The sequence below is a fragment of the Hemitrygon akajei genome, chromosome 9 (genome assembly GCF_048418815.1).
Source record: "Hemitrygon akajei chromosome 9, sHemAka1.3, whole genome shotgun sequence".
NCBI lineage: Eukaryota > Metazoa > Chordata > Chondrichthyes > Myliobatiformes > Dasyatidae > Hemitrygon > Hemitrygon akajei.
Window position 1 is genome coordinate 105,397,240 of NC_133132.1, and position 26,968 is coordinate 105,424,207.

At 44.8% G+C, this 26,968-nt stretch overlaps 1 protein-coding gene across 2 annotated transcripts in view; it reads left to right on the top strand.

Annotated features, from left to right (window-relative positions):
• elovl5 (ELOVL fatty acid elongase 5) overlaps window positions 1-26,968 on the top strand; it is a 133,594-nt gene that overhangs the window by 62,633 nt on the left and 43,993 nt on the right. The window lies entirely within an intron of this gene.

A 26,968-nucleotide genomic window follows, 5' to 3' on the forward strand; every position in this document is an offset into this window, starting at 1 on the left:
GTCTTATGGTCTATCAACCTGCATAGATATTTCAGGAGGCTATGGACCTGGATCCCAAGATCCTTTTGCTTATCAGTACTGCTTGAGGATTGTTGGATCCAACTGCTTAATTGTTATTTTTTTGCAGTTTTACAGTTAATTGCTTCCTTGTACTTCATGTACATGTACCAGTTTATTATGCTTCCTAGTGGCATGGGTATGTTCAATATGTCCCTAGTGGTTATTCTGGCATGATACTGGGAAGCTTGTCTTCGTGCTGCACTATATGCATAAGAACTTTCTCATTGGTTAACTCTTATCTATGAATTTGAATGGAATTTTCCTTATCTATGTAGAATAAAAAGAGTGCTCCACAGGCAATGCCATTCATTTCTTAGATCTTTTGAGTCTCCCTCTCTTCAACTAGTAGAATTCTATGACTGACCGTTTTCAACTCTCTAATTTTTCAATTAATGCTTAATATAATGACAATAAATCAACAAGTTCTGTGCCTCTTTTCTGCCCTATGAAAGAAACTTGGAATAAAATACCAAAGTCCAAAAGGTCCTTGCCATTAATGGTGTATTCTTTCTTTGCATTTGATCTCCCAAGGTGCAGCACTTAGCATTTGGCTGGGTTAAACTACAAGTGAATAGCAAATAGCAGTGGATTGTAAATGTAAGGGTGGGTCTGACATGAACAGGAAATGCTTTGAGTATTTTTATATCAGAATCTAAATCTCATATCTTGGTAATGTGCTAATAAGCCAATATCAATACCTTCTAACAATGCCAATATTGAATGAAGGGGAAGAATTCTACAAGATTAATTTAATCAAAGTACTACTGGCTCTAAGTTATGGATAGCCCAAGTCCATGTGGTTTCCAGTCCAGTGTTTTGAAGGGAAAGTTCATTCAGCTGTATTATACTCTGGTACAGCAATTCAAACGTGCAGGGACATGAAAAGCTGCAGAATGCGGTGAACTTCATGGACGTACCTGGCCCCAAGATCTACAAAAAGGTGTCGGTAGTGTTTCAAGAAGGCAACATTTATTATCAAAGGTCCCCACCACCCGGGACATACAGTAAATAAAGATAATAAAGATTAGTTTTATTTGGGACATGTACATTGAAACTTCGAAACATACAGCGGGAGCAAAGAAGGCTAGGCATAGCTCAAATGCCAGCTACAAATTTGCTGACGATACAACCATTGTTGGTAGAATCTCAGGTGGTGAAGATAGGGCGTACAGGAGTGAGATATGCCAACTAGTGGAGTGGTGCCACAGCAACAACCTGGCCTTCAACATCAGTAAGACAAAAGAGCTGATTGTGGACTTCAGGAAGGGCAAGACGAAGGAACACATTCCAATCCTCATGGATCAGATGTGGAGAGAGTGATCAGCTTCAAGTTCCTGTATGTCAAGATCTCTGAGGATCTAACCTGGTCCCAACATAAAGAAGGCAAGACAACAGCTATACTTTATTAGGAGTTTGAAGCGATTTGGCATGTCAACAAATACACTCAAAAACTTCAATAGTTGTACCATAGAGAGCTGCAGAGGGTTGTAAATCTAGTCAGCTTCATCTTGGGCACTAGCCTATAAAATACCCAGGACATCTGCAGGAAGTCATGTCTCAAAAAAGCAGCGTCCACTATTAAAGACCTCCAGCACCAGGGCATGCCCTTTTCTCACTGTTACCATCAGGTAGGAGATACAGAAGCCTGAAGGCACACACTCAGTGATTCAGGAACAGCTTCTTCCCTTTTGTCCTCTGATTCCTAAATGGACTTTGAAGCTTTGGACACTACCTCACTTTTTTAATATACAGTATTTCTGTTTTTCCATGTTTTTAATAATCCATTCAATATATGTAATTGATTTACTTGTTTATTTATTATTATATTTTATTTTATTTATTATTATTATTTTTCACTCTCTCTCTGCTAGATCATGTATCGCATTGAACTGCTGCTGCTAAGTTAACAAATTTCACGTCACATGCCGGTGATAATAAACCTGATTTTAATTCTGATTCTGAATGGCGAGTGTGGAGTGTTGCGGGAGGGGTGTGGGACAGGTGTCAGAGTGCCAGCGGTGGGGTGGGGGAATGCATGGGAGAAGACATACCCAGCCCTGAGATACCAGGTAGGGTTATTTGATTCCAAACAATTGATTTATTGATCATTACAAAATACCTCTCCGGTGCTTCCTGCTCCCTCCCCTCTCCCTTCCTCTTTTCCCAGCCATGATTCCCCTCTACCTGATCCCTTCCCACTCTCAGTCTACAATAGAGATCCATATCAGAATCAGGTTTATCATCACTCACAGATGTCATGACATTTATTTTTTTGTGGCAGCAATTCATAAAATTACTGCAATACTGTACAAAAGTCTTAGGCACCCTAGCTATATATATGTGCCTAAGACTTTTGCACAGTACTGTACTTTCCTTAAGCTATTCAGTTCTTGGTCCAATCAGCAGAACCCTAATCACTACAGATAGCAACTCTATAAACACTTTGATTACTTTGCACTAAAATAGATTTAATTGCACCTGTGCATACATATACCTGTGCATGTGACAATAAACTTGACTTTGACTGTCTGACTTTCAGATAATCCAACTGTAATTTTTCAAAAGTTCTCTCAACTGGAAAATTGCAGCTGTCACTTCATTCTTTAGGAAAAGCGTGACTAATGAGTACAGGTTGACTGATCTAGTGCTTTCCTCATTGGAGTGAAGGAGGATGAGAGGTGACTTGATAGAGGTGTACAAGATGATAAAAGCCATAGATTGAGTGGACAGCCAGAGACTTTTTCCCAGGGCAGAAACACCTAATATGAGGGGGTCTAATTTTAAGGTAACTCAAAGTAAATATGGGGGGGTGTTAGAGGTAGTTTTTTTTTTACACAGAATATAGTGGGTGTGTGGAACACACTGCCAGGGTGGTGGCAGAAACAGATACATTAGGGACATTTAAGGGATGTTTAGATAAGCACATGGATGATAGAAAATTAAAGGGCTATATTGGAAGGAAGGTTTAGATTGACCTTGTTAAGTTTTAAGTTAAGTTATAAGGTTGACAAAACATTATGTGCTCTAGTTTTCTGTGTTCTATGTTCTAAAGGGTGTTGGGGTCATAGATTGTTCAGACTAACCCTTGTTGGGAGATCACAAGGGTTTACAAAGTCAGTGAAAGTTATTGAGAAGTTTCAGCTGATCAGAGTGAAGAAACAAGCTTTATAAAAAACATAGACTCTTCCTGATCTAATATTGAGCAGAGGAGACTAAAGCAGTGGACAGGGCAGCTCAGAACAATGTTATTTAAATGGACTTCCTGGAACCATCGATAAAGTCTCTCTGACTGCCCGCTAAACTTCAAGTCCATGAAATTTGAGGTGAGTTATTGATCTGTTTGGGATATTGGTGCAGAAGCAGAAGACAGAGGAGGGATAAAAGGAAGGCATTTAAATTGGTAGGTTATAATTGGAGATGTCAGAACAGAAATCTCTGAACTGCTCACCCTGATTACCAACATAACAGGTGGAACAGAAAGACATGCACTCAGTGGCCATTTTATTAGGTACCTGAGTGTATGTTCATGGTATTCTACTACTATTTTTTTGTTTTTCACATCATTCTCTGTAAACCCAAGAGACTACTTTGCATGAAATCAGCAGTGTGGAAATTCTGCGGGCAAAAATGCGTTGTGAATGAGAGAGTTCAGAGGAGAATGTCAGACTGGTTCAAGCTGACAAGGAGGTGACAGTAACTCAAATAACCACATGTTGCAAGAGTGGTGTCCAGCAGCTTCTCTGAGGTCGAACCTTGAAGTGGATGGACTACAGCAGCAGACCAGGAACATTCACTTAGTGACCACTTTATTAGATACAGGAGGTACCAAGTAAAGTGGTCACTGAATTCAAATGATTGAAAGCAAAACTGAGTTCCTTAAAACCTTGGCTAACATTGTTATCACTAATTTAATCTCTGTGTGCAGTGATTACAGATTCTTTGCTGTTAGCCCTTGAGATTAACAACAAAATTTATGGCTCCAAGTATTCCTACTCATATTCTAGCATTTTCTATCCAGCTCAGGAAAAGCACTCCCAAACATAAAGCAGACCTACAAGGGGAGTTGCCACAGGAAAGCAGCATCCATCATCAAGGAACCCAACCATCTAGACCACGCTCTCTTCTCGCTGCTGCCATCGGGAAGGAGATACAGGAGCCTCAGGTTCCACGCCTCCAGGTTCAAGAATAGTTATTACCCTTCAACCATCAGGCTCTTGAACAGAATGTGCCTACCTACCTACCACAACACTCTTTACCTACTTTACCTACCACAACACTGAACTGATCCCACAACCTATGGGCTCACTTTCTAGGACTCTACAACTCCTGATTATTTATTTATCTACTTATTTATCTTTCTGTCTGCCTGTCTATCTATCTGTCCATCACCTGTATCTATCTATATTTATTATTTTTGTATTTGCACATCGGTTGTCTGTCTTTGTGTAAGTTTTCATTGATTTTATTGTATTTTTGTATTCTACTGTGAATACCTGCAAGAAAAAGACTCAAGGTCGTATATGGTGACATGTCTGACCTTTGATAATAAATTTGTTTTGAACTTTGAACTTTGAAGATTAGTGCTGGCTTTCTGCTTTTCAGAGAATAAATGCTCTTGTGACTCAGTGAGTATACTTTTACTGTGCAATGATTATGCTTTGAATATGGTTTATGTTTGACATGGCACTTTGTTTAGAAGGCATTTGCTGAATAAGCTAAAAAAATCAATATAAATTGCAGAGCAAACGTAAAGAAAGAAACACTTGTGTTTAGTTACCACAGTGTAACATCTGTGCAAATTGGCTGAGACCACAGAATGAAGAGTTGAATGAGAACACTATATATATTCTGCTGGAATAAATGACCTTGGAGTTATCTGTGCCCTAACATAGACAAAACACATTGTCATAAAAGTTCTATTGTAATAAAATGGAAGGATCTCAGCTGCAAAGAATAAGAGGCTTTCTTTGTGTGAGGTCTTCCAAGAAAAGCAGTGTAAGAATGCAAGAGGAACTTTTACCTATTGTTGAGGGAGCCAGTTCCTGAAAAGAAACATGTTACCATAGCTTACAATAATCCTTCTGTGATGTAAACACTGCCTTCTTTATACCGTTATCTCCATTTATGGAAATGTCCCTTCAATGTTGCATTTTCATTTATAGGATGCATTATTCTGTTTTGTATTCCCTCGCCTGTGGGAAGTCATGCAAGAATCGGGCACAGTAGCGTAGTGGTTAGTGCCATTGTTTTACAGTGCCAGTGATCACCGATTGGTGTTCGATTCCCGCCGCTGACTGCACATTCTCCCCGTGACCACGAGTGTTTCCTCTGGATGCTCCACATTCCTCACACATTCTAACAATGTACGGTTAGTAAGCTGTGTACATGCTATGTTGCTACCAGAGGCAGACTGCCCTCAGCAGTCGGCACTTTCACTGCATGTTTCAATGGACATGTCACAAATAAAGCATCCAGAACAAAGATGGAACAAAATTTACATTCTCTTTGCTTCTCTTAGTCTTTGATTTGTGTTTTAAAGGTATAAAACCACCTATTTAATCAGCGATGAATTGTTTTGAGAGGTTGATGATAAAACATCTCAACTCCTTCCTGAGAAGTGACTTGGATCCGCTCCAACTTGCCTACTGTAGCATCAGGTCCACGGCAGATGCCATCTCATTGGTTCTTTCCACAACCCTGGAACGTGTGGACAGCAAAGATGCATACATCAGGATGCTCTTTATCGCTTACAGCTCAGCATTCAGTACCATCTTCCCCTCAAAACTAATCGATATGCTCCAAGACATTGGCCTCAATACCTCCTTGTGCAAATGGAACCTTGATTTCCTCACTTGCTGGCCCAGTCAGTCTGGGTTGGTAACACCATTTCCTCCACAATTGACATCGGCACAGCCGCACCACAAGGCTCGGTGCTTCGTCTCCTGCTCTACTCATATTACACTTCTGACTGTTTGGCTAAGCACAGCTGCAATTCCATATTCCAGTTTGCTGACAACAGCACTGTCATTGGCTGAAACAAGGTGATAGTACCAAAGTGTAGCGGGAGCCGGAAAATCAAAGACAACGTGAGTGGCTGTCAGAGGGATCTGCACTCGATAGTCAGTTTGCCACTGCTTGAGTCGGAGAACTCAAAATAAAAAAGCAATGCTTCAGACTGACTGTAACTTTGAAACAGTGACTGTTACCTTCCCTGACGCTGCGGAAGAAGCGTTATCTCTCTCTCCCCTGTTAGTGAGAGAGAGAGCCTGACTGTAGATCATGATCTCTCTTTGGGAGCTTTGCTGTTGCTTGCATGGTGGGTGGTGGGAGTGCTTTATGCTAGAATAATTTTGGGAGGAGGTGGGCAGATGCTTGTGAGTGGGAGGGGGTAAGGGGCTTTGGGAGTCGTATGTTTTTCCTGTCATTCATTCTTTGGCATTCGAGGATGTCTGTGGAGAGTAAGAAATTCAGTTTGTATATTGTGTACATTCTCTGATGTTAGATGGAACAATTGAACTATTGATGAATCAGCATATGGGGGGAGATTGAAAATCTGTCTGACCTCTCACTAACAATAACCTCTTACTCAATGTCAGCAAGACCAAGGAGCTGATTATTTACATCAGGAGGAGGAAACCAAAGGTCCAATAGTTCAATAGTTTAAGATTTAATATCAGAGAAGTGTATACAATACACAAACTGAAATTCTTGCTCTTTGCAAACATCCATGAAAACAGAAGAGTGGCCCAAAGAATGAGCAACAGTAAGAACGTTAGAACCCCAAAGCCCCCTACTCCCTCCTCCCACACACAAGCAGCATCAAATCATTGACCCTCACTTCCACTAAAAAAGCAGTAGTGCCCTCCACCCACCAAGCAAGCAATAGCAAAGCCCCCAAGAAAGACCATGATCTGCAGTACAACAAAAACTAATAATCATTCATCTGACAATTCGACCTGCCACACCCTCTAATAAAAGGAAAAAGAGGTGTCCCCTTTCACAGCGAGAGGGGAGACATAACAAAACAGCTTGCTGATTTACAGTGTTAAACATCCATTGTGCTATTTTTTTTGAGTTCTCTGACTCGAGAATCAGCAACAAACTCCTCCCACCAGACAGAGAGAGAGGGTGAGCACGCAATTCGCTGAGTGTGGAGCCTCCATCAGCTGATCTGCTGTTCTTGTTCTCCTGTTTTTCTCCCGCGGTGCTTCAGTTGGCAGCACCGGATTAGAATCAGCCTCTCCACAGGGATGCGAAACCTTGGAACCTTGGAGGCGTGTTCGTCTTCTAGGGATTTCAAAAAGCGGCCGGTCGTCAGCCCCCAGGAGCGGGTCCCACCACCACAAAGAGCCGCAGTCTGAGTGTAACCCCAGGTCAGGGGCTTCAACAAAACCCCTTCCAAATAAAAAAAGACAGGCATGAAAGGTAGAAATTAAATTGTTTTTGCAGACGAATTCAAAGGAGTTGTCATTGAGTGCCTTCATAATTCTGCAACCTCCTCGGTCCATGAGCCTCATCGGAGGATCAGAAGTGGAGAGGTTTGGCAACTTTAAATTCCTGGGTGTCGTCATTTCAGAGGACCTGTCCTAGGCCCAGCATGTGAATGCAATTACTAAGAAAGCATGGCAGCGCCACTACTTCCTTAGGAGTTTGCTGAGATTTGGCATAGCATCTAAAACTTCAACAAACTTCGACAGATGTGTAGTGGAGAGTATATTGACTGGTTGCATCACAGTCTGGAATGGAAACACCAGTACCCTTGAATGGAAAATCCTGCAAAAAGCAGGGGATCTGGCCCAATTCATCTGGGGTAAAATCTTCCCTACTATTGAGCACATCTACATGGTGCGTTGTCACAGGAAAGCAGCATCCATCATCAGGGACCCCCACCACCCAGGTCATGCTCCCTTCTCACTGCTGCCATCAGGGATCACACTACCAGGTTCATGAACATTTATTACCCCTCAGCCATTAGGCTCTTGAACCAAAGGGGATATCTTCACTTACCCCATCAATGAAACATTCCCACAACCTATCGACTCACTTTCAAGGACTCCTCATGTTCATGATATATCTTGCTTGTTTGTTTGTTTGTTTCTTTCTTTACTTTTGTATTTGCACAGTTTGTTGCCTTTTGCACACTGGTTGAATGCCCAAGTTGGTGCAGTGTTTAATTGATTCTATTATAGTTATTATTCTATTATGGATTTATTGAGTGTACCCACAAGAAAATGAATTTCAGGGTTGTATATGGTGAAGTATATGTACTTTGATAATAAATTTACTTTGAACTTTATAGATATATTATATGTCTTATGAGGATAGGTTGAGCAAGTTAGGACTATTCTTTTTGGAGAGAAGAGGGATGAGAGGAGACTTGATAGAGGAGTACAAGATAATAAGAGGCATAGATTGAGTGGACAGCCAGAGACTTCTAACAAGGGCAGAAATGGATAATATGAGGGGCATAATTTTAAGGTGATTGGAGTGAAGTATAGGGGGATGTCAGAAGTAAGTTTTTTTACACAGAGGGTCGTGCATGTGTGGACTGCCCTGCTAGGGATGGTGGTAGAGGCAAAGAGATTAGGAACATCTAGAAACTCTTAGGTAGGCACATGGATGGCAGAAAAATTGAGGGTTGTACAGGAGGGAAAGGTTAGGTTGATCTTGGTGTACTTTAAAAGGTTGGTGGGATGAAAGGCCTGTACTGTGCACGTTCTGTGTTTGGTTACTGCCAAACCAGTCATCTTGGCCTTCTTAATGAGCAAAAGCCACCCTGCCTCTGCATACTCACATGACTCTGCAAGGACTTGCCTTTGTTTGGTGTTATGCCCAATATCATTTTCCATTTGTAGTGGTTAGTTCCCCTGTGTAGTGTTCAGTCAGTTGAAGGCTTTGTACACTGATGGTAAACAACCCCTATCTATTTGTTTTGTGCTCTGTTGGTGTTGTATTATGTACCTGGGGAACAATGGAGGTCTTTGACATTCGGTCAGTAACAGGTTCCTGCCACGTACAAAGTCCATTGCCACCAAAAGAGGATTTTAATTCCCACATAGTCAAAGCTCAAAGTAAATTTATTATCAAAGTATGCACATGTTCCCATAGGCCTCATTGGAATTCATTTTCTTGCAGACATTTTCAAGTAAAACATGTCACAGAACTTATGAAAATTATACATAAACAAAGACTGACAAAGAACCAATGTGCAATGGAAGACAGACTCTTCAAATAAAAATAATGCTGAGAACATAAGTTGTAAAGAGGTCTTGAAAGTGTGTCTGTAGAATGTAGAATTACTTCAGTGTAGTAGTGATTGAAGTTATCCACACTGGTTCACAGCCTGACGATTTGAGGGGTAATTGTTCCAGAACCTGGTGGTTTGGGATCAAAGACTTCTCTAACTTCTGCCTGATGCAGCAACAAGAAGAGAGCATGGCCTGGATGGTGGAGCTCTGTAGTGATGGATGCTGCTTTTTTTGTGGCAGTGCTTTGTGTAGATGCACTCAGTGGTGGAGTGGACTTTGCCTTGATAGACTAGGCTGTATCCATCTCTTTCTGTAGACTGTTCTGTTCTTGAGCATTGGTGTTTCCATACCAGGGTTTGATGTAGCCAATTAGGATATTCTCCACTGTGCATTTACAGAAATTTGTCAAAGTTTTTGGTGACATGGTGAATTTATGTAAACTTCTAAGAAATTAGATAATTACATTATATGACCAACATCCTTGTTTTTATATTCTAGTGCTCTTGAAATGAATGCGAACAATGCTTTCCTCTCCACCAACCTTTAGAGAATCCTGCATGAGGATCCCAAGTCCCTTTGTACCTCAGATTTTTGAATTTTCTCCCCTTTTAGAAAATAGTCTATGCTTTTATTCCTTCTACCAAAGTGCATGACCATACACTTCCTGATACTGTGTTCCATCTGCCATTTCTTTGTCCATTCTCCTAATCAATCTTAAATCCTTCTGCAGCCTCTCTGCTTCCTCAACACTACCTGCCCCTCCACCTATCATTCACAAACTTGGCCATAAGCCATCAATTCCATCATCCAAATCATTGATAACATAACATAAGAGAATAGGTCCCAACACACAACCCTGTGGAACACCACTAGTCAATAGCACCCAATCAGAAAAGGCTCAGTTCCCACTCTTTGTCTCCTACCAATCAGCCAATGCTCTATTCATGCTAGTATCTTTCCTGTAATATCATGAGCTCTTATCTTGCTAAGCAGTCTCATGTGTGATACTTTGTCAAATGCCTTCTGAAAATCCAAGTACATAACATCTACTGATTTCCCTTTGTCTATACTGCTTGTGATATCCTGAAAAAATTCCAACAGGTATGTCAGGCAAGATTTTCCCTTAAGAAAACCATACTGACTTTGGCATATTTTACCATGTGCCTCCAATTACCCTGAAACCTCTCCTTACTAATTGACTCCAGCATCTTCCCAACCACTGAGGTGTGGCAAACTGGCCTATAATTTCCTTTCTTCTGCCTCCCTCCCTTCTTGAAACATGAAGTGATATTCTCAATTTTCCAGTCCTCCAGAACCATGCCAGAATCTAGTGATTCTTGAAAGATCATTAGCAATGCCTTCACAATCTCTTCACCTACCTCTTTCAAGTGTAGTCCATCTGGCCCTGGTGATTTATCTACCTTCAGACCTTTCGGCCTTCCAAGCAGCTTCTCCCTAATAATAGCTACTGCACTCAGTTCAGTGCTCTGACACTCTGAAACATCCAGCATACTGTATGTGTCTTCCACAGTGAAGACTGGTGCAAAATATCTATTTCGTTCGTCTGCTATTTCCTTGTCCCCCATTTCTACGTCTCCAGCGTAATTTTCCAGTGGTCTGATATCTACTCGTCTTTCTTTTACTCTTTATATATCTGAAAATCATTTGGTATCTCCTTTTATATTACTGGCTAACTTACCCTTATATTTCATCCTTTCACTCCTTATGGCTTTTTAGTTGCCTTCTTTTGGTTTTCAAAAGCTTCCCAATCCTCTAACTTCTCACTAATTTTTGCTCTATTAGATGCCCTTCCTTTTGCTTTGAGTTCCTTTGTCAGCCGCGTTCGTGTCATCCTGCCTTAGGAATACTTAGTTCTTTGGGATCCAATTTTCTCCCAGAAACACCAGCCATTGCTGCTCTGCTATCATCCTTGCAAGTGTCCCTTTCCAATCAATGCTGGCCAACTCTTCTCTCATGCCTCTGTAATTCCCTTTACTCCACTGTAATACTTATACATCTGACTTTAGCTCCCCTCTCTGTCAAATTGCAGGGTGAATTCTATTATATTATGATCACTGGGCTGTAGCGGTTCCTTTACCTTAAGCTCTCTAATCAAATTGGTTCATTACACAACACCCAATCCAGAATAGCTGATCCCCTGCTGGGCTTAACCACAGACTGATCTGAAAAGCCACCTTAAAGGCATTCTAGAATTATTCTCACTTGTGATCCAAGACCAATGCTAACCTGATTTTCCTAATCGACCTGCTTATTGAAATTCCCCATGTGTATTGTAACATTGCCCTTTGACGTATTTTTTTATCTCCTGCTGTGATTTGTGGCCCACATCCTGGCTACTGTTCAGAGGCCTGTATATAATTCCCATCAGGATATTACCCTTGCAGTTTCTTAACTCTACCCACAGTGATTCTACATCTTCCTATGTCACCCCTTCCTGAGAATTTGTTTTTTCCTCCAACAGAGCCACGCCACCCCCTGTCCCTATCTTCCTGTTTTTTCGATACAATGTGTATCCTTGGATGTTAAGTTCCCAACTATGATCTTCTCTCAGACATGACTCAGTGATGCCCACGACATCATACTTGCCAATCTCCAACCGTGCTACATGATCTTATTCTGTATGCAGGGTGCATTCAAATATAGCTGACCAAAGCTGATTAGAGCCATCCCAGTCCTCTGGTTTTTGTCCTGCTGTTACACTGCTACTCAATTTTGCAATTTTGCCCTATCATCTGCCTGCTTTTCATGACATTCTCACTACACTCCGCCTCTACTTTTATAGCAACTGCCCCATCCTCAGCCCTATCACTCAGTCAACAGCTCTAGCAAACCTGCCCGCAAGGATATTGGTCCCCCTCGGGTTCAGGTGTAACCTATCCTTTTTATACAGGCGATACCTTCCCCAGAAGAGATCCCAATTATCCAGAAATCTGAAACCCTGCCCCCTGCACCAATTCTGTGGCCATACATTTAGTAATCTCTGGATTGCTGCCTGTGACACACACCAGATTACTACCCTGGAGGTCCTGCTTCTCAGCTTTCTACCTAGCTCCCTAAATTCTATCTTCAGGACCTTCTCCCTTTTCCTAACTATATCATTGGTGCCTATATGTACCAAGACTACTGGCTGCTTTCCCCTTTAGAATGCAATGGACTTTATCTGAGACATCCCTGACCTTAGCAACTAGGAGGCAACATACCATTGGAGTGTCTGTATTGCATCCACAGAGTCTCGTGGATTCTTCTTAACTATAGAATCCCCTGTCAAAACTGCAATCCTCTTCTCTCCTCTTCCCTTCTGAGCCACAGCACCAGACTCAGTGCCAGAGACCTGTTTGTTGCATTCCTCCTAGATCATTCTCCCCCAAGAGTATCCAAAACAGTATACATATTATGGACAAGATTGGCCACAGAAGTATTCTTTGCTGACTGCTCATTTCTTTTCCCTCTCCTGACAGTCACCTAACTTAGGAAGGGCCCCCTCCCTTGTAGTAGTTCCTATCTATTACCTCCTCAGTTTCCTATATGAGCTGAAGATCATCGATCTGCAGCTCCAGTAACTTAGCACGTTCTCTGAGGAGTAGCAGCTCGGTGCATCTGGTGCAGATGTAATTATCTGGGAGGCTGGAGGTCTCCCAGAGTTCCCACATCTCACACAAAGAACACCACACAGCCCCTAGAGCTATCCTCCCTGCTCTAACTAAGTACTAACAGATGAAGAATGATGAAGAAGAAACTTACCAGATATGTACCTTGTCTAAGCCTCGTCTTATCGAAGCATGATGAACCAGAGCTTCCCCACTCTAACACTGGTCCACTCACACAATGGCCACTCTGCTTGATTATTATTTGCCCTTGCTAATGAATCACTATTTGATTGGGCTGTCAGGGAAAAAAACAGCGGCCCTGTTGTGCCTTCTTTGAAATGACACTTACGTGTTGGTCTCAGGACAGGTCCTCTGAAATGTTAATGCAAAAGAATGTGTTAAACGTCAGCAGCCAGTTGTCATTCAGTAGAAAGAAACAATAAGGGGAGTTGGGAAGCCTGGTTATTTATATCCTTGGAGGAATAATTGAAGTAAACTATGTGGACTGGTGTCATGATTTGTATAATGATGTCATGGAACCAGCCACACAAGATGCTCAGTGGGTCAGGCAGCATCTGTGGAGAGAACCTGAAATGTAAACTCTCTATTTCTCTCTGCTGCTGCAAACTGACCCACTGAGCTCAGGATTTGTAATCGGATCTGCTATTACTGACTTAGATGATGTGAAATTTGTTGTTTTATGTCAGCAGTACAATACAAAGACAAGAAGTTACTATCAATTACAAAATAAATAAATAATACAAAACAAAGGAATAATGAGGCTGTGCTTATGGGTTCATGGGCTGTTCAGAAATCTGATGGTGGTGGGGAGGAAGGTGTTCCTAAAATGTTGAGTGTGTGTCTTAAGACTTTTGTACCTCCTCCCTGATGGTAGCAATGAGCAGAGGGCATGTGCTGGGCGATGGTGGTCCTCAATGAGGATGCCGTCTTTTTGAGGTATTGCCTTTTGAAGATGTCCTTGATATCAGGGAGGGTAGAGCCCATGATGGAGCTGGCTGGTTTTGCAGCTTCCTGCGGCTTTCTGTGATCCTGTGCAGTCGCCCTTCCATCTTAAGCAACTCTGTAGTTCTCTACCCCCTGCCCTGGCAGCACATTCCAGTTACCCACCCCTCCCTGTGTAACAAATCCTGCCTCATACTTGGAGCAAAAAGGTAGTGTCATGTAGTGCCAGTGACCGGGGTTCAGTTCCTGCAGCTCTCTGTGAGGAGTTTGTATGTTCTCCCCTTGACCTCGTGGGTTTCCTCCATGTGCTCTGATTTCCTCACACAGTCTAAAATTGAGTTCTTTAGTATGTTAATTGGTCACATTGGTAATTTGGTGGCACAGGCTTGTGCCAGAAGATTATGTTACAGCGTTGTATTTCTAAATAAATAAATAAGCCCCCTTTAAACTTTACCCCTCTCATTGTAAATGCTTGGCCTCTGCTGTTACACATTTAGATACAGGTTTAGAATGAGACCATTCGGGCTAATTCTAACTCAAATCTGGCCGAGTGGTGCCACAACAATCTCTCATTCAATGTCAGCAAGATTAAGGAGCTGTCTATTGACTACAGGAGGAGGAAACCAGAGGTCCATGAATTAGCCCTCACTGAGGGATCAGAGGTGGAGAACTTTAAATTCCTTAGTGTTATCATTTCAGAGGACTTGTCCCCGGTCTAGCATGTAAATGCTGTCACAAGGAAAGTATAGTAGATAGCCTCTCTATTTTCTTTGAAGTCTGTAAGATTGAGCATGACATCTAAAACTGACAAACTTCAATAGATGTGTGGTGAAGAGTATACAATATTGATTGGTTGCATCTCAGCCTGGTATGGAAACACCAATTCTCTTGAACAGAAAAGTCTACAAAAAGTAATGGATACAGCCCAGTCTATCACAGGTAAAGCCTCTATACATCTACACAGAACACTGTCGCAGGAAAGCTGTATCCATTATCGAAGACCCCCACCATCCAGGCCATGTTTTCTTCTCGATGCTGCCACCAGGAAGGAGGTACAGGAGCCTCAGGACCCACACCACCAGGTTCAGGAACAGTTACTACCCCTCATCCATCATGCTCCTGAACAGAGCGCATAGCTTCACTCAACTTCACTTACGCAAACACTGAACTGTTTCCGCAACCTACACACTCACTTTCAAGGACTGATCATCTCATGTTCTCGATATTTATTCCTTATTTATTATTATTACTTTCTTTGTATTTACTGTGAATGTCTACAAGAAAATGAATGTCTGTGTTGTATATGCTGACATATACATACTTTGATTGTGAATTTACTTTGAACCTTAACAGAAGTTTCAAAAAAGGAGAGATACGGAGGGATGTGGTTTAGGTGCAGGTAGATGGGGCTATGCAGAAGATCAGATTGCATGGACTAGATCGGCCGAAGGGTCTGTGCCTGTGCTGTGGTGCTCTGTGATTTATAATCTTATAAACTTCTATCTAAGCATCGGGCGCTCCACAGAAAACAACCCTAGTCTGTCAGAGACTGGATTGCATGTATCGGGTTGTTCTGGTAGTGAACTTCAACTCTGAAATGCAGTGTGGTCAAAATAGATTCTGTTCTCAGTGCCAGTGGGTTGTGTTCCGTTACAGTGTATCATGTAAGTCAGTGCCTGCTGCCATGGTAACCTTTTTCTGTGCCTGCTCTTGGTGTGTGAGCCAAGTTTAGCCACTAGGTGTTAAGGATTGTTTGGTGACCAGACTAGGATGTCCAGCTGACAGAACAGCATGGATGAAGACTGGTGTCTCCTCCCAAGTCAGAGAGTTGTCAGCGGGTTTTACAGATTCGAAGTTCTGTGTGTGCAGGAGGAATGGGTTCTGATGGCCCCTGCGTTAGTGATGCACCATCAATAACTCACTCTGAGATGTAAGAAGCGAGATATCAGCTTTTATTGACTGGAAGAATGAACCACACTACATCCTGGGGAATGAGGCAGGGCTCAGGCCTCAATCGCCTTTATACAGGGGTCTGTGGGAGGAGCCACAGGAGCAGTCAGCAGGGGGGGGGGGGGCGTGTCCAGACAGGTATATGTAGTTCACCACATTCACCCCCCCCCCTGTTTTAAAAAGAGTCCCCAGGTGGCGAAGTTTCTTACAAGTATATTTACAGGTTAAGTCTATCAGGTGGTCGAATCTGTCGCTGCGATCTACGTAGCTCCGGCTGCGATTGCACAGGTGCCGGTGGTGATTGCACCGGAGACGGTGGTTCTGCTGGTTCTGGCCTAACTGGAGGTGTCAGGGATCCCTCACGTGTGTGCGAGGCGCCCGGAATATACGCGTACGAGATGCCTGGTACATGAGCGTCGTGAGGAGTCTGTGTGGGGCACGGTGTGCGCGGTGTCACCTCGGGTACAGGGTTCATATTTACCGTGGAGTGTACGGGGTAGTGGTCTGCTGCTCCTGCGGGCGCCAGGTCGCGGACAGAGACCGTGTCCTCCTGCCCATCAGGCAAGACCACGTAGGCATACTGGGGGTTAGCATGCAGAAGGTGAACCTTCTCTACCAGCGGGGAGTATTTATTACTCCTCACATGTTTTCGGAGCAGCACTGGCCCCAGGGACGTCAGCCAAGCTGGTAGGGTGGTCCCAGTGACAGACTTCCTGGGAAAAGAGAATAGGCGTTCGTGAGGGGTGGCATTGGTGAACGTACATAACAGGGAGCGGATAGAGTGGAGAGCCTCAGGGAGGACCTCCTGCCATCGAGAGACCGGCAACCCTTTTGACTTAAGGGCTAAAAGTGTGGCCTTCCACACCGTGGCATTCTCCCTCTCCACCTGTCCATTCCCCCGGGGATTGTAACTCGTGGTCCGACTAGTAGCAATGCCCCTAGCTAGCAGGTACCGGCGCAGCTCGTCACTCATAAAGGAGGACCCTCTATCACTGTGGATATAGCAGGGATATCCGAACAGAGTGAAGAGCTGGCGCAGGGCTTTTATGATGGACGTGGTAGTGGTGTCGGGGCAGGGAATGGCAAAGGGGAATCGCGAGTACTCGTCAATAATATTGAGAAAATAGAGATTGCGGTCGGTGGAGGGAAGGGGGCCCTTAATGTCAACACTCAGTCACTCAAAAGGGCGGGTGGCCTTGACAAGTTGCGCCGTGTCAGGACGGTAGAAGTGCGGTTTGCACTCAGCGTAGATTTGGCAGTCCCTGGTCATCGTCCTGATGTCCTCCAGGGAGTATGGCAGGTTCCGGGCTTTAACGAAATGGTAAAATCGGGTGACCCCCGGATGGCAAAGATGTGCATGAAGGGCATACAGCTGGTCGAGCTGTGCGCTAGCAAACGTTCCCCGGGATAGGGCATTAGGGGGCTCATTGAGTCTGCCAGGCCGGTACAGGATATCATAATTGTAGGTGGAAAGTTCTATTCTCCACCACAAAATTTTATCATTTTTGATTTTGCCCCGCTGTTGGTTGCTGAACATGAACGCAACTGAGCGCTGGTCGGTCAGCAAGGTGAACCTTTTGCCGGCGAGATAGTGCCTCCAGTGCCTAATAGCTTCCACTATGGCTTGGGCTTCTTTCTCCACCGCGGAGTGCCGAAGTTCAGAGCCTTGAAGGGTACGAGAAAAGAATGCTACTGGCCTGCATTCCTGATTGAGGGTAGCGGCAAGCGCGAAATCGGAGGCGTCACACTCTACTTGGAAGGGAATGGTCTCGTCCACCGCATGCATCATTGCTTTGATAATGTCCCCTTTAATGCAGCTGAAGGCCGCGCAGGCCTCAGCAGAGAGGGGAAAAGTGGTAGACTTGACCAGGGGGCGGGCCTTGTCTGCGTAATGGGGGACCCATTGGGCGTAATAGGAAAAAAAACCCAGGCACCGTCTGAGGGCTTTGAGAGTGGTGGGAAGAGAGAGTTCTAACAGGGGGCGCATACGGTCGGGGTCAGGGCCAATGACCCTGTTTTCCACGAGATACCCAAGGATAGCGAGTCGGGTGGTTCTGAACACACACTCGTCCCTGTTATAAGTAAGGTTCAAAGCTTTGGCCACTTGGAAAAATCGTTGGAGGTTGGCGTCGTGATCCGACCAGTCGCGACCACAGATGGTGATGTTATCTAGATAGGGAAATGTGGCCTTCAGGTTGTACTGGTCCACCATCCGGTCCATTTCCCTCTGGAAGACTGAGACACCATTGGTGACACCAAATGGGACGCGCAGGAAGTGATAGAGCCTGCCACCCGCCTCGAAGGCGGTGTAGGGGTGGTCCTCTGGGCGGATGGGGAGCTGGTGATAAGCGGATTTCAGATCTATTTTCGAGTACACCTTGTACTGAGCTATCTGGTTGACCATATCCGCGATGCGGGGTAGGGGGTACGCGTCAAGCTGCGTGAACCTATTGATGGTTTGACTATAGTCCACGACCATCCTACTTTTCTGCCCAGTCCGAACAACAACCACCTGGGACCGCCAAGGGCTTGTGCTTGGCTCGATGATCCCCTCCCCGAGCAGCCGCTGCACCTCTGACTGAATGAAGGCCCTGTCCCCCGCGCTGTATCTCCTGCTTTTAGTTGCCACCGGTTTACAGTCGGGGGTCAGGTTGGCGAACAGCGAAGGGGGAGGGATCTTGAGGGTGGAGAGGCTGCAAGTAGTGTCAGGAGCACAGCTATTGGCATGGTGCTGGGTGGGACGTGTGGTTCGGTGTGTATGTGTGTGCGGTAACGGGGTATATGGCGAAGTCCCACCAAACTGAGGATTCCTGACAGTGAGCGGTGGGAGGGGCCCGTCATATGCCATAGTCACAGTTTCGAGATGGCTCTGGAAGTCCAGCCCCAATAGCACAGGTGCGCACAGTCGAGGCATGACCAGTAGCGCAAAGTTCCGATATTCTGTGCCCTGCACCACCAATGTCGCTACACAACCCACCCGGATGTCTGTGGAATGCGACCCAGAAGCCAAGGTGATCCTGTGACTTAACAGCCGTGTCACGAGTCCACAGCGTTGCACTGTGTCCGGGTCAATAAAACTCTCAATGCTGCCCGCGTCAAACAGGCAGCTAGTCCTGTGTCCCTCCACCAAGATGTCCATCATTGACCTTGCGAGCTGGTGCGGAGCGCTTTGGTCGAGGGTTACGGTAGCCAGAGTTGAAATGCCGTCTTGGTGCCCGGTAAACACCGGCGAGTCGGGGGCGGGGCATGGTGACGCTGGCAAAGATAGCCGCCCACATCCGGGCATGCAAGATGGCGGTCCCCACGTCTCACACGGGTAGGTAGGGGCGGGGCATGGTGACACCGGCAAAGATGGCCACCCACATTCGGGCATGGAAGATGGCGGCCCCCACGTCTCAAACGCAGTGCTGCTCGACCCCACGCGCGGTTTAGACTTACAGGCTCTGGCGAAATGGCCCGGTTTTCCGCAGCTGGAGCGGGTTGCTTCTCGAGCTGGGCAACGGTTTCGAGGATGTTTCTCAAGCCCACAGAAATAACACAGCTTTCGCTTGGTCGAGTTCGGGGAGTGCGTGGAACCGCGACTGGCAGCGGCGTTGGTGAATTCGCTCGCGGGAACCGGTGGCGGCGGGGTCGGAGGTGTCCACGGAACCGGCGGGGAATCGCGCGGCTGGACAGCGTCAGCGTTGTGCAGAGCAGCCTCCAGCGTGTCGGCCGTCTCGATCGCCGAGCGTAAGGTAAGATCAGCATTTTCCAGCAGCCGCTGGCGCACATACACTGACCTAATTCCGGTCTCAAAGGCGTCTCGTACCAAGAGTTCCGCATGCTGTTCCGCCGTGAGCGTTTTGCAGTCACAAGTCCGCACGAGTGCCTGTAGAGCTCGGAGAAATTCGGCGGACGACTCCGCAGGGTGCTGTCTGCGCGTGGCCAAGCGATGTCTGGCGTAGACGGCGTTCACCAGCCGCAGGTACTGTCTTTTGAGGGCGTCAAGCGCCCCTTCGTAGGTCGAGAGGTCCCTGATGAATGAATAAACTTTTGGGGCGACTCTCGAGAGGAGAATTCTGTGCCTAACAGCGGGGTCAGTGGCACAAACCTCCTCCAAGTATGATTGGAAGCATGCAAGCCAGAGTTCAAAGGCAAGAGCTGCTTCAGGGTCTTGGGGGTCCAAATCCAATCTTTCCGGACGTAAAACGGTTTCCATGTTTTAACTTCCAGTCAATAAAATTGATGCACCATCAATAACTCACTCTGAGACGTAAGAAGCGAGATATCGGCTTTTATTGACTGGAAGAATGAACAACACTACATCCTGGAGAATGAGGCCGGGCAACAGGCCTCGGTCGCCTTTATACAGGGGTCTGTGGGAGGAGCCACAGGAGCAGTCCAGACAGGTATATGTAGTTCACCACAGTTAGCAAGTCTGGAGGCCTCATCATCAGCGAATTTGGCGTTGGAGGCCTGCTGTTCGGTAATCGATGGGTTCTGTGCTCGATGTCGAGGTTCGAGACCTGAGCACGGAATCCAGACCTGAAAGTGAGGACCATTGGGCAGAGCCCTGAATCTGCATGTCCGATCCGAATCTGAGTCTGCTGAAGGCTTGAGGCAGGAGAAGATGGGCTGTTTTGGGGTTAGAAGACTGTATGTGTGTGGGTGGGAGGGAGGGAGGAATGGGGCTTGTTTTGCTGTTGCTATTTTGTTGCTTGATGTTTTCTGTCTTGCTTTGCTGAACATTGTGGGCATACTGTGTTGGCTCTGGAATGTGTGCTGACACTTGTGAGCTGCCCCCACCACATCCATAGGTTGTGTTAATTGTTAACATAAACGACGCATTTCACTGTATGTTTGATATACATGTGATAAATAAACTTGAATCTTGATACCTGACTCCAGCAAATCATGCCCAAACGCAGAGAATGCAAGAGTACATTGAAATGGTAGTATGCTGAGCCTGAAGAAATGGAGCATTGGAGTATTGGGGCGGTGCGTCTGCTGCCTAGGACATTCCGAAGAAACCACGTGGATCTCAGCTGCACATATGTCAAGGTTATTTGTGGTTTGTTCTTTTCTGGTGGCAGGCACATAGAGAAACAGCAGGAGGGAGTTGATGGAGGGATTGGGGGTGGGGGGGGGTGGTTGTGGTAAGGACTGGCCAGCACAGTGGAACAGAGAGTCCCGATCGAGGGATCAGCAGTGGAAAGGGTGAGAAGTTTCAAGTTCCTGGATGTCAACATCTCTGAAGATCTATCCTGGGCTTAACATACTGATGCAATTACAAAGAAGACATGACAGCAGCTATATTTCATTAGGAGTTTGTGGAGACTTGGTATGACACCAAAGACTTGCAAATTTCTACAGATGTACCGTGGAGAGCATTCTAACTGGTTACATCACTGTCTGGTATGGCGGGGGATCACTGCACAGGTTTGAAAAAAGCTGCAGAAAGTTGCAAACTTGGCCAGCTTCATCATGGGCACTAGCCTCCGCAGGGGTGTCAAACTCATTTTAGGTCACGGGCCGGATTGAGCAAAATGCAGCTTCATGCGGGCCGGATCAGTCGGACGCGTGCGAACGCAGCTTTCGTTGTCTCCGTTTTTTCAGCCTGCTCTCATGTGTCTCAGTCTCTGCTATAACTACAAAGTGTTTCACTTTACAAATTCCGTTGCTTATGAAGAAGACTGCCGAGCAAGACTGCCGAATAAACACTAAAAACCCTGAAAACCTGGTACCTGAATAAACTCAGCATTAGCCATATCATACGCCATAGGCGCTTCGATTACTGGGGCCAGCTTCAATAGTAATTAGATATTATCTCGCGGGCCAAAGATAATTCCACCGCAGGCCGGATTTGGCCCGCGGGCCTTGAGTTTGACATATATGCTGTACAGCATTGAGGACATCTTCAAAAGGTATGGCTCAAAGTGGTGGCATCCATCATTAAGGACCCCCATCACCCAGGACATGCCTTTTTCTCGTTGCTACCATCAAGGAGGAGGTGCAGGAGCCTGAAGGGACACACTCAATGTTTTAAGAGCAGCTTTTTCCCCATCACCATCAGATTTCTGAAGAGAGTGAACCCACGTACACTACCTCACCATTTTTTCTTTATTTTGCTCTCTTTTTCACTACTTATTTAATTTTTTATATATATTTCTTTTTGCAATTTATAGCTTTTTATTCTGTATTTCACTGTACTGCTGCCATAACACAACTTATTTCAAGACATATGTCAGTGATATTAAATCTGATTCCGATTCTGGGAAGAGCTGCTGCCTCCCAGGGCCTGTAGTGCTCTGTGACTTGATGACTTGGAACTCAGCAAACGGCTGCATAGAGTTGCAGTGCTGTCCGTATTGGAAGCAGCTGCCTTGTGACCATAACATTCAGGATCTCTGTCTTTATTTTTAGACTTGTCGTCTGTATCTGCCAATGACCCTCCCTGTTGTAAATGCTGCCTGCTTTGGAGACTTAATGGTGGTTATGCTGACTGCGTCATCCTGCAATGGCCATTTAACAGGTGCCTATTTCCAACCCATGCTGTTGGTGTAAATGGCTCATCTCAGAACAGAACATTATAGCACAGTACAGACCCTTTGGTCCACAATGTTGTGCCAACCTTTTAATCTACTCAATGTAATCCTTCACTCTCACAAACCCCCGTTTTTCTTTCAGTGTGTGTCTATCTATGGGTCTCTTAAATGTCCCTAATGTATCTGCCTCTACCACCACCCCTGGCAGTGTATTCCATGCACCCCATTACTCTCTGTGTAATAAAACCTTATATTGACATTCTCCCATACTTTCCTCCAATCATCATAAAATTATGCCCTCTCGTATTAGCCATTTACACTCTGGCTGTCCACCCAGTCTATGCCTCTTATCTTATACACCTCTGGTGTTTCTGGCGTTGAACAGCATGGTTTCCATCATAGTTCTACAGTATGACTTAACTGAGTGTGCTCTGTCCTGTGGTTTACAATATAAGAACCACAGACTGCTATGCTTGTGAACTTTTGTTGAAGGCATAGTTCACCCTCATAAAGTTATTCTACTGACTTAATACAAATAATAAAAAGAATTGAATATTAACATATAGTAAACAGGGAAGGTGGGATAAGTCCAGTAATATACTTATCATAAAAGGGGATGCGAATACCATCATCCTGCAGAGACTAATGGAGAAACTGTCGCTGCTTGGCCTTAACACTGCCATGTGTTGCTGGATTCTACATTTCTTGACAGAGAGACCACAGTCAGTCCGTGTTGGCAGGAACATCTCTGACTCCATCACACTGGATCCCCACAAGGTTGTGTGCTTAGCCCATTGCTGTTTACACTGCTAACACATGACTGTGCAGCCAGATTCAAGGGGAACCTGATCATTAAATTTGCTGATGATACCACAGTGGTGGGGCTCATCAGCAAAAATGATGAAACAATGTACAGGGAGGAGGTCAAACACCCAGAGAGCTGGTGCAGTGACAACAACTTGATGCTTAATGTCACCAAAACCAAGGAGATGATCACCGATTTCAGACGGTCTCAGCCTGAGCATACACCCCTCAGCATCAGCGGCTCCACAGTGGAGAGAGTGGAAAACATCAAGTTCCTTGGGGTGCAGATCTCGGACAATCTCACCTGGTCCAGGAACACCACTGGGATTGTGAAACAAGCCCAGTAGAGATTGCACTTTCTGAGGAAGCTTAAACAAGCATCACTCCCCACTAACATCTTAACTACATTCTACAGAGGCGTGGTTGAGAGTGTGCTGACCTTTTGCATCACAACCTGGTACTCCATCTGCAGTGCTGCCGACAAAAAAGCCTTGGAGAGGGTGGTTAGTGGAGCAGAGAAGGTTATTGAGGTCTCCCTACCTTCTGTGCAAGACCTCTTTCAGAGTTTATGCCTCCAGAAGACACGGTACATCATTAAAGACACCTCACACCCTCTCCATGAACTCTTTGTTCTTCTGCCATCAGGTAAACGATACAGGAGCATCAAAACTAAAACCACAAGGCTACTAAACAGCTTCCTCCCACAGGCATTCAGACTGCTAAATAGCTGCTCTACCTGACTCTGCTTTGGACACTTTTAACTTGTTTTTAACTGACATGTGGCTGTTGTGTTTTACTATTTATTGTTATGTTGATTATTTAGTGTTGAACTTGTTATGTTATGATTGCACTGCTCCTGGGAAACGCTGTCTCATTCTGCCCTGCAGAGCTGATGTACGGTTAGAATGACAATAAAGTTCTTGAATCTTGAATCCTGAAATCTTGATGGGTATGGTGAGAAGATCATTTACCTTTGTATGAGCTTCCTCCCTAACTTTATTTGATTTTGTTTAGCACTTGTACACGCAGTAGCTACTTCATTAGATACCTCCTGAACCTCCTAAAGTGGCTACTACATGCACGTTCGTGGTCTTCTGCTGCTGTAGCCCATCCACTTCAAGGTTCAATGTGTTGTGCATTCATTATTGATGTTCTGCTCACCGCTGTTGTAAGGCCTGATTATTTGAGTTATTGCCTTCCTGTCAGCCTGAACCAGTCTGGTCCCTCTCTCATTAAGAAGGCGTTTTGCCCACAGAACTGCTGCTCACGGGATGTTTTATAGTTTTCGCACCATTCTCTCTAAACTCTAGAGATGTGCATTAAAATCCCAGGATATCAGCAGTTTCTGAGATTTTCAAACCACCTGACTGACACCAACAATCATTCCACGGTCAAAGTCACTCAGATCAGTCATTCTGATGTTTGGTGTGAACAACAACTGAACCTCTTGACCGTGTCTGCATGCTCTTATGCATTGAGAAGCTGTCATGTGATTGACTGATTCTATATTAACATTAACGGGCAGGTGTAAAGTGGCCACTGAGTGCATGTTCCAGCCACGTCACCCCAGCAACCGCACAACCATATTTAATGCTAACTTATCACAGGGCAATTTACAATGACCAGTTAATCTACCTGGTAGGTCTTTGGACTGTGGGAGGAAACTGGAGCAGTCGGGGAAAACCCATCCATTCCACAGGGAAGATGTACAGAGACTCCTTACAGAATGGTGCTGGAATTGAACTCTGAATTCTGGGTCGCACCGAGCTGTAATAGCGTCACAATAATCGCCGTACTATTGTGGCACCCTAATTGTGCAGGGAAGGATTGTTTAGAAATCTGTATTTATGGACTAATTATTTAAGCACTATAGTGCCCAGTTAAAGCCTCAAATTGCTGTTCAGTTCCCCTAATTAGGACTGGTCAGAAGCTGTTTGTGTGCAGAGAAAGTCTTCATTCTCTCATTTCCATAATCAGTGTGCTTTTCCTATTGTTTATTGAGGGCTCACTGCTTGACCATAATGGTCATTCTAACCTCCTCTCCCACCATAAAAAAGGCAAAGTGACCCACTCATAGGAAAACACAGCAGAACACACACAGTGTCGACGGTCTTGCCCGCGAAGAATGTGGTTGATATTCAAAACTTTGGAATAAATGAGAGTTTATCTGTGAAAATTTACATGGATTTCTGGGCTGCCACATAAGTTTCAGACAGCATTTCTTCTCTCACCATCTCTTTCTCTCCCTCCCTCCTCTCTCTCTCTCTCTAACTCCTCCCCTTCCCTCACATACTCTGCTCCTCTCTCTTTCTCTCACCTGCTGCTATCACTTTCTCCCTCTCTGGCCCAGCCTTGCTTTCTCCCTCCCTCCTGCCTCTCTCTCTAATTTGCATCTCTCTCTCTCTCACACACTCTCTCTTTCTCACACCTGTCCCATCACTCTTACTCTCTCTGCCCCACCTCCCTCTCCTCTCTCTCAAACACCCTCCCTCCCTCTCTCCTCTCAGCCTCACTAACTACCTCCCTCTCTTCATCTTTCCTTCTCTCTCAACCTCCCTCCCTCTCTCTGTCTCTCAGCCTTTCTTCCCCTCTCTCACCCTCTCCTTCCCTCCCCCCTCACTAAGTCTTCACTTTAGCCAGTTGTGCAGTGCAAATGAGCAACTCGTTACCAAGCTGTGCTTTTAGAGTGCATTGAACCGTGACCATTGGCCTAATGCTGGGGAATTGAAGCTTATTCAGTGTGCTGCTTAGATAGTGACTATTTTTAAGTCCATTAAGAACATAATGCAAAAGGTAATTCCAAAACCGTAATTTTATTCAAGCTGTTTTTGTTCACTGTTGCCATTTTCTAATCCAATCAGTGTTTATTTTCAACTTTTTATGAAACAACCTTGCAGATTTTTCACAATTCTTCAATGTTTTGCAATTTATTTTCCTTATGTCAAGTTCAGCCCTGCTTCTTCAAAGTTCAAAGTAAATTTATTATCACAGTACATAATCAGAATTGGGTTTAATATCACTGGATATATGTCCTGAAATTTGTTGTTTACAGTGCAATGTAATAATACTATAAATTTTAATCAGAAATGTATGTATAAGATTAAATTAAATAAGTACAAAAACAGAGCAAATAAAGGATAAAACAGTGAGTTTGTTGTCCATTCAGAAATCTGATGACAGAGGGAGGAGATTCATTTTATTGCAGATACCTACAGGAAAATAAAATACAATTGTTTTAAGGAAAACTATAAATAACAAAGACTGACAAACAAGTAAGTAAGGTGCAAAGGAAGACAAATAGTGCAAATAAAATAAAAGAATAATACTGATAATATGAGTTGCAGTGTTCTTGATAGTAAGTCTATAGCTTGTGGACTCACTTCAGTGTGAGGTGAGTGAAGTTAACCACACCGGTTCATGTGCCTGTTGATTGTCGGGTACAGGGTCAGCAGGCTGATAGTGGTAGGATATTAGATCAGGATCCTGTTGGTTGTCGGGTACAGGGTCAGGAAGATGATGGTAGGTGTCTGATGACTGTAGGGTACTGAGTCAGAAGCCTGAGGGCTGATGGCTGTTCCTGCAACCTCTGAAAGATAATCAGAAGTTAAGCTGTACACTCAGTAGCCACTTTATTGGGTTCCTCCTGTACCTAATAAACTAGCTGCTGAGTGTATGTTTGTGGTCTTCTGCTGCTGCAGCCGGTTCAAGGTACGAGATGTTAGAATTGCTTTTCTGCACACCACTGTTAAGCCACTTGGTTATTTAAATTACTGCCACCTTCCTATCAGCTGTCTTGCCATTCTCCTCTGAC